This window comes from Triticum aestivum, chromosome 7B, assembly GCF_018294505.1.
Source record: "Triticum aestivum cultivar Chinese Spring chromosome 7B, IWGSC CS RefSeq v2.1, whole genome shotgun sequence".
NCBI classification, from domain to species: domain Eukaryota; kingdom Viridiplantae; phylum Streptophyta; class Magnoliopsida; order Poales; family Poaceae; genus Triticum; species Triticum aestivum.
In genome coordinates this window covers 706,843,287-706,855,995 of record NC_057813.1, presented here as the reverse complement: position 1 = coordinate 706,855,995, position 12,709 = coordinate 706,843,287, and the positions used below count along the sequence as shown (strand labels likewise).

The 12,709-nt window shown below is 43.7% G+C and overlaps 1 long non-coding RNA gene and 1 pseudogene across 5 annotated transcripts; both read right to left on the bottom strand.

Moving 5' to 3' along the window:
• Window positions 1–472: 472 nt before the first annotated feature.
• On the bottom strand, window positions 473–3,926 carry LOC123162405 (uncharacterized). 5 transcript variants are annotated; one of them, XR_006481264.1, is made up of 7 exons: window positions 3,442–3,926; window positions 2,860–3,315; window positions 1,724–1,849; window positions 1,242–1,628; window positions 1,072–1,140; window positions 781–906; window positions 493–561 (listed from the first exon to the last, which is right to left on the bottom strand). It is a non-coding gene; the product is annotated as an uncharacterized lncRNA (long non-coding RNA). The 5 variants fall into 5 exon arrangements; XR_006481267.1 differs by lacking the exon at window positions 493–561 and having other exon boundaries at window positions 653–906; window positions 2,860–3,031; window positions 3,124–3,315; window positions 3,442–3,925; XR_006481266.1 differs by lacking the exon at window positions 493–561 and having other exon boundaries at window positions 653–906; window positions 2,860–2,991; window positions 3,174–3,315; window positions 3,442–3,924.
• A 4,336-nt stretch (window positions 3,927–8,262) lies between these two features.
• On the bottom strand, window positions 8,263–11,926 carry LOC123161799 (disease resistance protein RGA2-like; annotated as a pseudogene).
• Between the last annotated feature and the right edge of the window lie 783 nt (window positions 11,927–12,709).

Genomic DNA, 12,709 nt, shown 5'->3' with positions numbered 1-12,709 from the left:
TGCTTAGGGCCAGCTGCTGCGTGGACTGAAAAAATCGATGCTGCCATTCGTTACTGCGTACTAGTAAGCATGCACGTGCAATGCACGTCTCGACTAATACTGTAAAAAATACAAGAAATACACTTATAAAAAAATAAAGTAGAGATATCCTAATAATATTGAAATCCACAATATTCAACAAACGCTATAATTTAGCACGCGCAGAGTAAAGACGCAACTAACTACTGATAATACGTTTCAAACTTCTCATATAATGTCAGAACTCTTGGGTGCACCATCACCCTCATTGTGCTCTTGCTTGGTTAGCACACAAAAATATGCTTACTTTATCTCCCATCATCCATTAGGCGAACACCTTTCCATACTATTCCATTAGTGTGTTATGATAATATTCTGTGCAACATAGTGTTTCTTTACACCGATAACTTGTCATGGTACACGTCAAAAGAATGTTTTCATGCATATCTTGTAGCTTTAATTATCTTAGATGCCCTCCAAACTAAAACCTAGGCCCTTGGCTTCCCTTTCTTTCTCAATGTGGTGCTCAGGACCTGAGTTTGCCTGGACAACACAATTTGTTATTATGGTATTTAGAAAAGGGTAGGTGGCTTGTAAAAAAGACTGCTTAAACAATAGAACATAGCTCTAGCAATAAAGGAAAATGATTAAAATATATTTGAGAAGCGAACATCCCATACCAAACATAAGAGTAACATTTGAAAATTTAAATCCAATAAAGAGTTTCCAAACATCGTAGAATATTGTGTCTTTTAGACGCACCAATGTTCACTAATGGAAATAGTACATAACATATTAGAAGGTCAAGCATTGTGCCACCATATTTGCTTGGCTCACATGTAACTCTTGAGCAAAAGTGGGAAGTTATAATTGCTGGTGAAGATACATCTGAAATAAAATAGAATGAGAAACCATTTCATGCAACATATAAAAAGTTTCCCCATCAAATGATATCTACATAACAGCATCATGCATCGTTTATTAATCAATAAACAAATCCTAAAAAATCAATGAACAACCATCGCCAACCAAACCTAGTAACCCTTTCCCTACCTGCATGGAATGGAGATTGGTCTCAATGTGAATACTTCTTTGAACCTCAATTTGTTTCAAGACTGAAGCCTGAAAGGAACAAAAATAAACCAGACAATTAAGTTCAAATTGGATCTTAATAACCAAAATAAAGATATGGATAAAAGTGAGATAATGAATAAATTACGAACCGCATACGAAATGCAGCCTGCTGTTCCCTGAAAACTAAGGATGGAACATGATAGGTAAGCAGGAAATTAAAATCAAGATAGTTAAAGTGTAGTCAGTTTTGATTAGCTCATCTCAATGCAAATTATAAACTGCACGTACACATCATATGTTGCACCAAAGATGTAGTAAAAGCAAGAAATCACATATTTGAACCTACGCCATAAGAAGGTGTAGGAGCATGTGTAGCTTATTGGTGGACGTTCTTATAGCAGTAGGGAGATGCCTTGGCGCCATCAAGCTTGCGAGCTGCTTTGGTGCGAGGGGGCTCATCCTTGTCACCTAGCCGTTGTCAGCGGCACTGTCCGTGGCATCATTCTAGGACATGTTGCATCGTGTGCATCACACATCTAAATATAATTCATCAGAAAAAATGAATTTAGTTTGAAAGAGAAGAGGATCACTGAATTGCAACCAGAGCAATAAGGCATATTTTAGAACTCACCCATCCTCTCACATGAAATCAAGCTATGCATTGGCACAAAGAATAATCCGCTTGTTGAAGGATGGAGAAGAACACCTGGATCTCCTTCGAAGCTCTGCTGCGCCGATCCTTCCACAAGAGTATGACCTGACAAATATTTGTTCATGTTAAAGGCATCAACAAATAACATGACTGACAAAGATTCTAGAGCTTTTTCATTGGTTATTTAATCAAAAAAGATGGACACATACCCACACATGATTATTGGTTGTTCCATAAAATATTTGTCAATAATAATTTCCAATTAAAAAGATATTAGATTACCTGTTAAGTGCCATATTACATGGACTACAAGGCAAAGATGAACGGAAAATATAAACAGTACTGCTCACAAATGCGATAAAACACAATAAGCAAGGATCACAAAGCAATATTCCTGAACTAAAAGAAAGATGGGTAATGCCACACCAAGGCACTGACATATATCTAGTGCAGAAGCGGAAAACCGGATGAAAAGGCTAAGAATAATAATATCATAATTGATTATCCAGGAGGTCGTTGTCAATTGCCAATGTGAGAATGTGACAGATTCAGAATTCTGTACATTCAAGTAGACGTTGAATTCTTTTGGCAATGAGATACTAAACTATTGTACATCGATTGAACATATATCAGTAACGTCAAACTAACCTGTTAGTACATAAAAAAGGGAACCTTTTTATTACCTTGAGAAGAACACTTTTACCAGAAGAGGACACAAACATGTGGTTTGCAAAATTTCTAGAGAACGCCTATCAGATAGAAGTGTGAAAAAAATAGCGGCCGGCATGCATTTCACAGCACCAGCATCTTTCCCTTGAAATCAATCTATGGTTTAAACCTCAACCCCAGAAGGACCTAGATATTCTTCTAACTTCTGTCTAAAATTAGTAACAAATTATTAAATTATAGTAATATGAAATTATCATTTTGAAGACAATTTTCATAATAGATTTTCACGTAACCAATTTGAATACTCTCTTTTCTTAAGAAAACAATCTGAACACTCTTTTGTTGGGTATGAGCCAATTTTAGACTGCACACTTTCTAATATGCCATTAATTTAGGAGCAGAGAACATGTACATACTAAATAAACAGTCAATGTGCAGTACAGTACCTGATAACATTACTCTCCTGTATTGTGTCTGGCACTAAAATGGGCATGGCAAGGACATTCACACCAGAGATAGCGGTGCCAAGAAGAGCCATCTCTGAAGATACTCTTCTACTGGAAATCCCACACACTATCCTGAATCCACGGCATGTTAGCCAGATCTCCTTCTGTGGATCTGATTGGAATAAGAACTCCCAAGAGCGACCAAAATTTTAGAAGAAGTTCCAAGAAATATATTTAAAGAAACATGGGATTCCATGGTGTTACCTAGGAGAAGGGGAGCAGCGGGCAGATCAACATGAAGAGTCGGATATTACCTTGCACCCACCTGCTCCAGAACAGCCTTGAGCTCCTCGTAGTTGATCTGCCCGCTGTTGTCGGTACCCATTCATCTTGAACACCTCCTTCAGGCAGCCATGTATATGGGTGGGATTATAGCATAGGTGATGTGACTGAAACCTGTGCATCCCACGGAAATCAGTAGGGACAACCACGTGTTTCCAAAATCCATGGAACAGAAAAACAAAAAAAATAACGCACTCTCAACTGACCAGCAGAACATTGAATCTCAGCCGTGTATGTTACCTGAAAATAGGGTAGCAGATCCACTCCCTCCGGGAGCGGCGGCCATGCCTGCATCCTCGCTCGCCCCCGGGTATGCAGGAGCGGCGGCGGTGCCTGCCTAGTCCAGCGCCCCACCATCGGCTCTGTGCGCCGCTCAAAATCAATCTACTTGACCCAGTTCTGCGTCCGCTCCGCTCTCATGCGCAGCAACACGTGATATGATGGCGGCTTCGCTCGAGCGCTGATGGAGGAGGCAGGTAACGACGCCGGCCGAGATGGTGGCGAGATCTGAGGGAGATCGATGCTGGGACACCCCATTGAGGGCGGAGCGACCATCAGAGATATAGCGACGCTGAGACACCCGTCGAGGGCAGAGCAGCCACCTACCTAGGGCCGGCGGAGGAGAAAGAGCGTGATGGGATCGGGAGGAACATAATGCGCGCGAGGTCTCCGCCCTCTGCGTGACGATATTGTTCCGTGATTTGGGGAGACGGGGCATCAGCGGACGGACCTGCGGGAGGAGTCTGCCGGCAGAACATTGAATCTCAGCCGTGTGATTAGATGGCAGATTATTGGAGAAATATAGACTATTGGATTTATCAGGCGGAGTAGATCGGAGGCTTCAGGTTTTCCCGTGTACACTTACCTTGGGTGGCTGTAAAAAAATTACAGTTCGCTCTTTTAATAGTAGTAGAGATGAAGAAAGAGTCCGGCTATTAACGCACCAGAATATTAGCGATCGTGGATTGAGTCAACCTTCCACGATAGATGCATCAGTTACGGGGTTGCCGGTTGCGGCTTCACGCATGCATGAGGCACGGCGTGGCGGCGGCGGCTGCCGCGGCTGCTTTTTTGCCTGTTCGTCTCGCGGGTCATGCCGCACCCTCTCGCCTGATCGATAATCGCCATCACCTCCTCGTCTATAGGCACCTCGACCGCGAGACTATCACCAAGCCGAGAAACAGATTCTAGAGAAGAAGGTATGTATGCCCTAGCTATTTTGCTTTTGCTATGATATAATTAGTAGTAAAAAATATGAACGATAATCAATTTTGTGTGACCGTTGTTCCCATGCATAGCGATTGATAATCGATTGATTGGCCGTTGGTAGGGATAGACGATATGATTAGGCTTTCTCATTTGTGAGTTTAGTGTGATGATTAGTATGATTTTATCGGGTTGATTTAGCATCTTGATAGCTTTGCTACCTGCCAACGTTTTTTATAGCTTTGCATTAATTAATTCTCAAATTCTAAGGGCGCGTCCAATTGAGAGACCATGATGCGATGCTTAGGGAAATACATAAATTTTAATAACAATTACATAGAATCTGTCAAAGAGTCCCTACCTGTTGTGCTAATTGCAATTTATCGATGCTTTCCTATTAAATTGATTTGACTGCGTCCGTTCTTTGCAATGTTTTCTGGAACATAGAGATGCAAGCACTCGTCGGCTAAAAGAAGCCATTCCTTCATTTTCTTGTTAGATGGTTAATCTTTTTCTTCGAATGCATTGGATCTGAATCATTTGATAGCCCTTCGAGTTCTGCCACCTCATAATAAATAATTTGTCGGGCACAAGATTGAATCCACGGATCAAATTGGAAGTGGTGGAAAACCACTAAAAAAATTTGGTCCTGAAGCTCTAGTTTCGCCCCGGGCCCCTAAAATCTTAAGACCGGCCCTGGACGCAAGCGCTCATATATACGCCCCTACCCCTATGAGCACCTCCGAGAGACTGAGCCGGCATATCATTTTGAGATTTATGAAGTCACCATAGGCGCCTCGTCGTCGACGGGAACGTCTCCTCCCACGTACTGAAAGCGGATCGCCGGTAATCCAGGAATAAATTCAGAAATAATGCGAGCACTAGGATTTGAACCCTAATGGGCTGGGGATACCACTGTCCCTCTAACCATCCAACCATAGGTTGGTTCGCCACTTTTTTTGTTAGCTGTTAGAGTTATGATATCGTTGAGGATGATTACAATACACCAGGCAGTAGTCATGTACTTGTTGTTCTTGTTTTCATGGTCCGTGCGATCAGAGCTCGGCCCCATTGCTATGAGCTCCTTCTCCTTGGAGGTGCGTGTGCCAGGAGGAGACTGGCCGTCCGCAAGCTCCCCTCAAGTTTCATGTGTGAGAAGAGAAGGAGAAGGCTTGCCGGCTCTAAGTTGAAGTAGATCAATAGATCGATTCTGATCTGATTTTTTTTTTCACTGCTGTGTAAAACGGGATCAGCTGATCTGCGTGCTCATTTTCATTTTCTTTTACTGTTGCATGGAACCGTTAAGGAGAATGATCCACTAGAGCTTAAGTGTGTTCTTCTCAACCTGAAATCTATCTTGTGCGTTTTTCTCTCTCAGGCACGCTGCTCAGATCGCCTGCCCCTAATTAATTCCTAGCAATTAGATCGTTTGGCATTCATCATACACTAGAAGGGTTGGACGTGCTTTGTTGCGCCTTTGATGTTATTGTGTATCTTTAAAAAAATACCTACTCTGTTTTAAAATACAAGGTGTATTACTTTTTTGAAAAGTCAAACATTTTTAAGTTTGATCAAATTTGTAAATAAATATATCAAATTCCATAATATCAAATCGGTATAATTAGATTCTTCATGAAATGAATTTCCATATTATTTTGTTTAATATTGTGGGTGTCAATATTTTTGGCTCTAAACTTGGTCAAAGTTAAAGAATTTAACTTTCCAAAAACTAATATCACTTATATTTTCGAATTGATGGAATATTTAGTTCAGCGGGGCAGGGAGATGATGGAGTGTTTTTTTTATAACACGGTGATTTGGTGGGCCTTCCGCGGTGTGCTTCTGTGTTATCCGATAATAAACCCATTTTTACGTGGGGAAAATTCTTCATCGATAGTTGGATGTACTATATTGGTGCTACTATCAGATGGTGGCGTTTCTTTTTTCTAGGTGGTGGGAGGGTGCGCAAGATTGATATGTTTCAATAGGCTGGTTGTTGCTGATTGATTTGAAAAATCATTAGCCCGATCAAAATAGTAAACCATATCTAAAATTGTATACCTCAATGGAATGAAAGAGTTTCAAAATTAGGAAACATAGTGAAAATAATTGAATGGGAGAGCTCCTTGAGAAATTGTTGACCCGGTCAAAATTGAGTAACCCAATTCTAAATTCAAGATATCAATTAATTGTGATGCCTTAAAAATTAGAAAGCATAGTGTATAGTATAAAACAAATGAATGGGAGAGTTTTGATAAATTATTGACCGGGTCAAAATCAGGTGAACCAGTTTTAATTGGAGTCCTCAATTGATTGTGAGACCTTAAAAATTAGAGAGCGTAGTATCGTTGACCCAGTCAAAATCGAGTTCAACCGATTGTAAATTGAAGACATCAATTAATATGCCTTTAAAATTAAGGAGCATAGTGTATAATAAATAAAAATTGAGTGGAATTTTTTTGAGAAATTGTTGACCCGGTCAAAATTGGGTGAGCCAATCTCAATTAGAGACCTCAATTGAATGTGAGTTCATGAAAACTAGGGACCTTAGAGCATCTCCAGCCGCGCCCCCAACAGGCCCCCCAGGCCACTTTTTCGGCGCCTGCGCGAACAAAACGCCCCAGTCGCGCCCCCAGGACGCCGAAAATCGCCGGTTCGGCCGTTTTTCCGTCCGGTGGTCACAGGCCGAATCCGGCGCACTGGGGAGTAGTTGGGGGCTCCGGCGCAAAGGAAAAGCGTGGCTGGCCCACACCGTTAGGGGAAAAAGTCAAGGTTTTCTTCCCCGACTCGCCTCCCACCCCCTGCGCCCTCGGCCACCACTAGCTATATCCCGGCGCCACCCGCCGCCCTTCACCGCTAGGTAGCCATTCCCCGCTGGAAAAATAGTAGCGCTTCACCGCGGCAGCCCCTCCAACAACAGCTGGGCATTTCCGGCCGCCGTTTCCGGCCGCGGAGGAGCAGTTTAGCGGTGGGTACACGCCCACCGGGCGCAAGGTGTTCGGCGATTTGCCTGCCTCGGCGATGGACTCGGATGACGTGGAAGCGCTCGCCGCACTGCTGGAGGAGGAAGCCGAGGCCGACGTCCAGGAAGAAGAGCATCTCATGGTGCTCGCTGCCCTCGCCCAGCTACTGGCGAGCAATGAAAAGCCGCGGCGAGGTGGCTCGGCGCCGGGGCGGGTGAAAGCAAAGAACCGGCATCGTCTCGAAGGCTACTGCATGCTCTACTCCGACTACTTCGCCGATACTCCACTTCACTCCGACTACGCAGTGTTTGACACTGAACCATACTACAGGCAGGGTCCTCTACCCGAAGTTGATCACCAGCTACCGACAACTTGGACTGCCTATCTCAGTATGCGTCAGGAGATCCGAGACCCACATGTGCATCATCAACTGCAGAAAGATCTGATTGAGCACCTATGGAGGCTCAAGGGGGACGCCTTGTGATGAAATATGAGTTTTTATTTGTTGAACTATATAATTTGTATTAAACTATTTGTTGTTGTACTATTTTGTTGAAGTATTTGATTTTTCTGTGATGAAATGTGTGATAAGAAAAAATTGTGTTGATAACTGAACGCCGAGACACGGCGAACCACGCCGAATATGGGCCTATTCTCGCCCATATGGGCCCTTTATTCGCCGAAATGGGGCTGCAAAGTGGGCCAATTTCGGCGCCTGGGGGCGACGACTGGGCGCAAAACCGCCCCAGCACCGATTGTATTGCCGGCTCGCCCCCAGGGGGCGATTTTTATGCGTCCTTGGGGGGCCAACGGCTGGAAATGCTCTTAGTGTTATAGAGAATTCAACAATGCTATGAACGACGGGAAGCAGAAAGATTCAATGTTCATCATTCCATAGTGAGTATTCGGCGGTGCTGCAAACCAAATCATACATAGAAATCACATAAATCAAGTGTTCATCATTGCACGTTATTAGAGTATGAGCGCAGCACCACTTCACTCGTAGATCCGGAAATGGCTACCCAGTAAAAAGCCTGTAGATTTGGCAGGAAGTCTAACGATTTAGACTCCATCTCCTGCTTCCCGACCTCAGCGAAAGAGCACCAGTCTGACAGTTAGCAAGCGAATCAGAAACATGACAGCATTCCTAACGGCTAATGACTGTAACATTTACTGAACACAGGTTAGAGAAAAAAGACCTCAAAGGAATCTAAACACGTACCTTCCAGAACCGCCCACAATTAGAAATGTTTTATATGGAATTTGCTTGATCTTTTGCCAATTTGGGTCGTCAACTGTAGTACAAGATCGCATGAACAGTTGAGCGCAGCACAAGACTGTAAATTCCTCGAGAGACTTGGGCAGAGTTGGAAGGTCCCGCATATTCTTGCATTGGCTGATATATAGTTTCTTGAGTGATGTGAGGTGCTCAATATTACCTGGCAATGTATCCCAGCTGCAACCGCTGACTATAAACTCCTCAAGGGACCTGGGCAGTTTTGAAAGCAACCGCATATTCTTGCAGTTTCCGATCGTCAGTTCCTTGAGCAATGTGAGGTGCTCCATGTTGTCTGGAAGGGCATCCCAGCTGCACCCAACAAAATGTAGCAAACGGAGATGAATGAAAGCCTTCAAGTCAGGAGCAGGTCCCAGTTGGCTCCACTTGTTGAATATAAGTTCTTGCAGGTTCTTTGGGCTGCCGTTATGCTTACCCATCATCCAACTCGGTATCCCCTTACCATGGTAATTCCTGATTTCTAGTCTTTCAAGATACTTGGATGGGCAAAGACCCTCAAGTACCTCTGCTTCAACTTCTGGAGTGCAGGTGCAGCTCTCATCATCCCATTCGAGTACCAGTTTTGTGAGTTTTTCCTTGCCAGCAAGATTGACTTCAAGAGCATCCTCCTTGGTCTCAATATTCTCAAGACCGCTGATCCTCAGCTTGCCTTGAAGCTTGTTTAGGTGTTTCAGCTGATGTGTCTCATGCCCCTGTTTCCTCCTTATTTTGAAGATCGGTAACGTTTGGAGCAATGTCAACCTGCCAACATTTGAAAATCCCAGATCTGACGTGCTGATTACATGGCTTAAATTGACGAGGTTCGTCATATCTTCACCACTAGAAAATGCCACACTACCACAATAACCAAAATCTACCACCTGCATGTGGTAAAGCTTGGTAAATGTTCTCGGTAAAGTTAGCTTGTTAAATCCATACACCCAGAAACTAAAATAACGTAGATGCTTCAAATCACCAATAGAATCTGGGAATGAGAATGTGTTCTTATAAGGCTCAACACATAATTTCAGTACCCGCAATTTTGGCAGCCCTGTGAGCATAGCGAACGTACTCGCAAAGACTTTGCACTCCGTCTGATGATCTAACTTCTATCGTGTCATCGATGATGAGGGTGCGTAAATTTTGCAACCCACATATCTTCTCGGTAAGCATCTCTCTATTGTAAGTCCCAACAAAAAGATAGCGAACATCTGGAGGAACTTCTCCTGTGAAGCCTTTCTCGATCCTGAAGAAATCTCTTCCAGCAACCTCCTCTGCTAAATCACACAGAAGATCGTGAATTGTAAAGTAATCAACCTTAGGTTCAGAATATAACTTTTCTTTCCCTCCAAATTGCAGAAATGAGGCCGACAGCAATTCATCAAAATAATTCTTAGCAACGTCTTCCATTTCCTCTTCAGCGTTGCTAGTCTTTATAAACCCTTCTGCTACCCACAACTTAACTAACTCATCACGTTTCAAACGATGTCGCCTGGGGAAAATACTGCAGTAAGCGAAGCATCGCCTGACCTGCTCATCAAGATATTGGTAGCTCCACCACAGAGCTCCCATTGTGTCATTCAAAAGGTCCCGATCTTTCTGACTCCTCCAGAACTCAACAGTTTGTGTCTCACGGAGCCGTGATCCCACTGTCCTGGCTGCTAGAGGTGATCCCTTCAGCTTTTTGGCAATGTCCTCTCCGATCATTTCAAGTATTCTTCGATCATGTTCACTCACCCTTGCATCTGTAAGTGCATAATGCATGAACATTTCAAGGAACACTTTATCATGCAAGTCAGATATTGGAATGCATCGCTCTTTTACAGCACCCAGACTTACTAATGCGGCTTCTGTTCGACTAGTCACCAAGATTTTGCTTCCCACCTTTCCAACATTCAGAGGAGAAATTAATTGCTGTAGCTCTTCACGGTGTCCCGAATTCCTGATGTTGTACCAGACATCATCCAGTACCAACAAAGTCCGTTTCCCACGCAGTTCCTCCTCCAGTTTTTCTTTTAAGACATTAAGACTATTGAATTTCGGACATGCTTTTCCTGTAGCCCCCTCAAACATCTCCCTGAAAATGGAATCCAAATCGAATGTCTGAGAAACATGAATCCACATGACAATATCGAAATGGCCTTCCATTTTCTCTTCCTTGCACTTTTTCTCATGATCATAAGTAAACTGTGCAAGTGTTGATTTCCCAGACCCCGCAACGCCATGAATGCCAATTACAGAATAACATATACCACTGACGGTGTTTAATTGACACTGGTCTTCCTTCTCATGAAGCATTGCTATGATCTTGTCACGATCCTGATCCCGACCAATTACTCGTGCCGGAGGACCTGCAGTAGTGACTGCATGGCGTGAATTTGTAGCAACAGCTTGTCTCCCATTGTCATTACTTAAACCTGACAGGTTCAGTTGTTCCAAAACTTTACATGCACCACTTAAAGCAGTTTCTATCTTCGTTAGACTCTTCTCCAACTGCAATTTTGGCAATCCACTGTCCTGCAAAACCATTGTATTTCAAGAGCTTATCATCTACTCCCTCCGTTCGTAAATATAAGTCTTTTTAAACATTTCAAATGGACTACAACATACGGATATATGTAGACATATTTTAGGGTGTAGATTCACTCATTTTGCTCCGTATGTAGTCACTCGTTGGAATCTCTAACAAACTTATATTTGGGAACGGAGGGAGTAGTAGTTTTTTATAACTGTGGCAAGTAAGTGAGAAAGCATTCTGATTGGCAGTTATAGCTCCCTAATTTTTCTCATGAAAATATATCTACGTGGCACAAAAAGATGGGAGGATCTGTGGCAAAGCAGAACATGTCCAAGTACGAGGCAGGGAAATACCTTATCTTTTAGTGGGGAGCTCGGCATGGCGGACCTAAGATTCTTCTTCAGCCAATCCATCTTGCGTGGGGGCATGCTGCTAGCTGACTTGCTATCTCGGATCTGCTTGTGGAGACGCTGATACTCAACATCATCCAAGATGTCTTCAGATTCATAGAGAGCAGATTTAAGCTTGTCTAATAGTGTCTCCAAGCGACCCTTGTAAGTGCTTTCGTCGACTACATCCATCACCCGCTGCAGTTGTAAAACTTGCAAATCAAGTATCTTCAGCTTCTCCGTTGCATCAAAATCAAGGTGGGCGAAACCTTTGTTGAGGACCCTTGAAATGATGGGCGAGGCAAGCCAGCCTACTGCGGATACGCCCCATCCTACAGCAGCACCAATGGTGACTGGATCCGCCATGGCGAGCTTTCAGAGAGGGGACAAAAGGCAAGATAGCCAGGCTGCGGCATCTATATGCACCCGATTGGTGGCCTGGTGACAACTAAGACAGATAAACAAGTGCCAGTTGAGGGAGAGGCTTGAACTAATACTTTGTCTCCCACCGGTTTGTTTATAATAATGCTAATTGGATCCCGACATGCCTATATACTACTAAGGAGAAAACAAGTAACATAGTGACTCATGAACAATATAATATAAGCCGAATAAGACTTTGTCCAATTTCAGATTGGACGACTAATGTCTCTTGCGTAACCACTCTGCTACCCACTGGCATGATTTACGACAAGGTTATCTTATTAACAACACGCACGCATAATAGTATATACTAGGACAGTACTACGCGGTACTCTTGACCTCGAAGGCAGCGGGAAGTTTCCAGCCAGGTTCGTACGGCACGGGTCAGCTTCATCATCTTATCATTGGTCTGAAAATTATTGCCGACCAGGCAACACACGGTCCAGTCTGTATCTATTGGACGAAATTACTGTTCTGACCTAAAAGGCTAACAAAATCCCGATTTGACCTCGTTCCAAAACAAATTTCGTTTTTGACCTTTTTAGGTGACGTCAACATCCCTGGCGTCTGGGTTGCGAAGGAGACGCCACGAACCCTGGCGTCTGGCCCCTGGCCCGCACTGCCCGCCTGCCCGTTGACCCGCTGACGTGACAAAGGGGCCAGACGCCAAGGACCCTGGCGTCTGGCCCTGGTAACTGGATAACCGCGCGGGCCAGCCCACACATCCCCATCT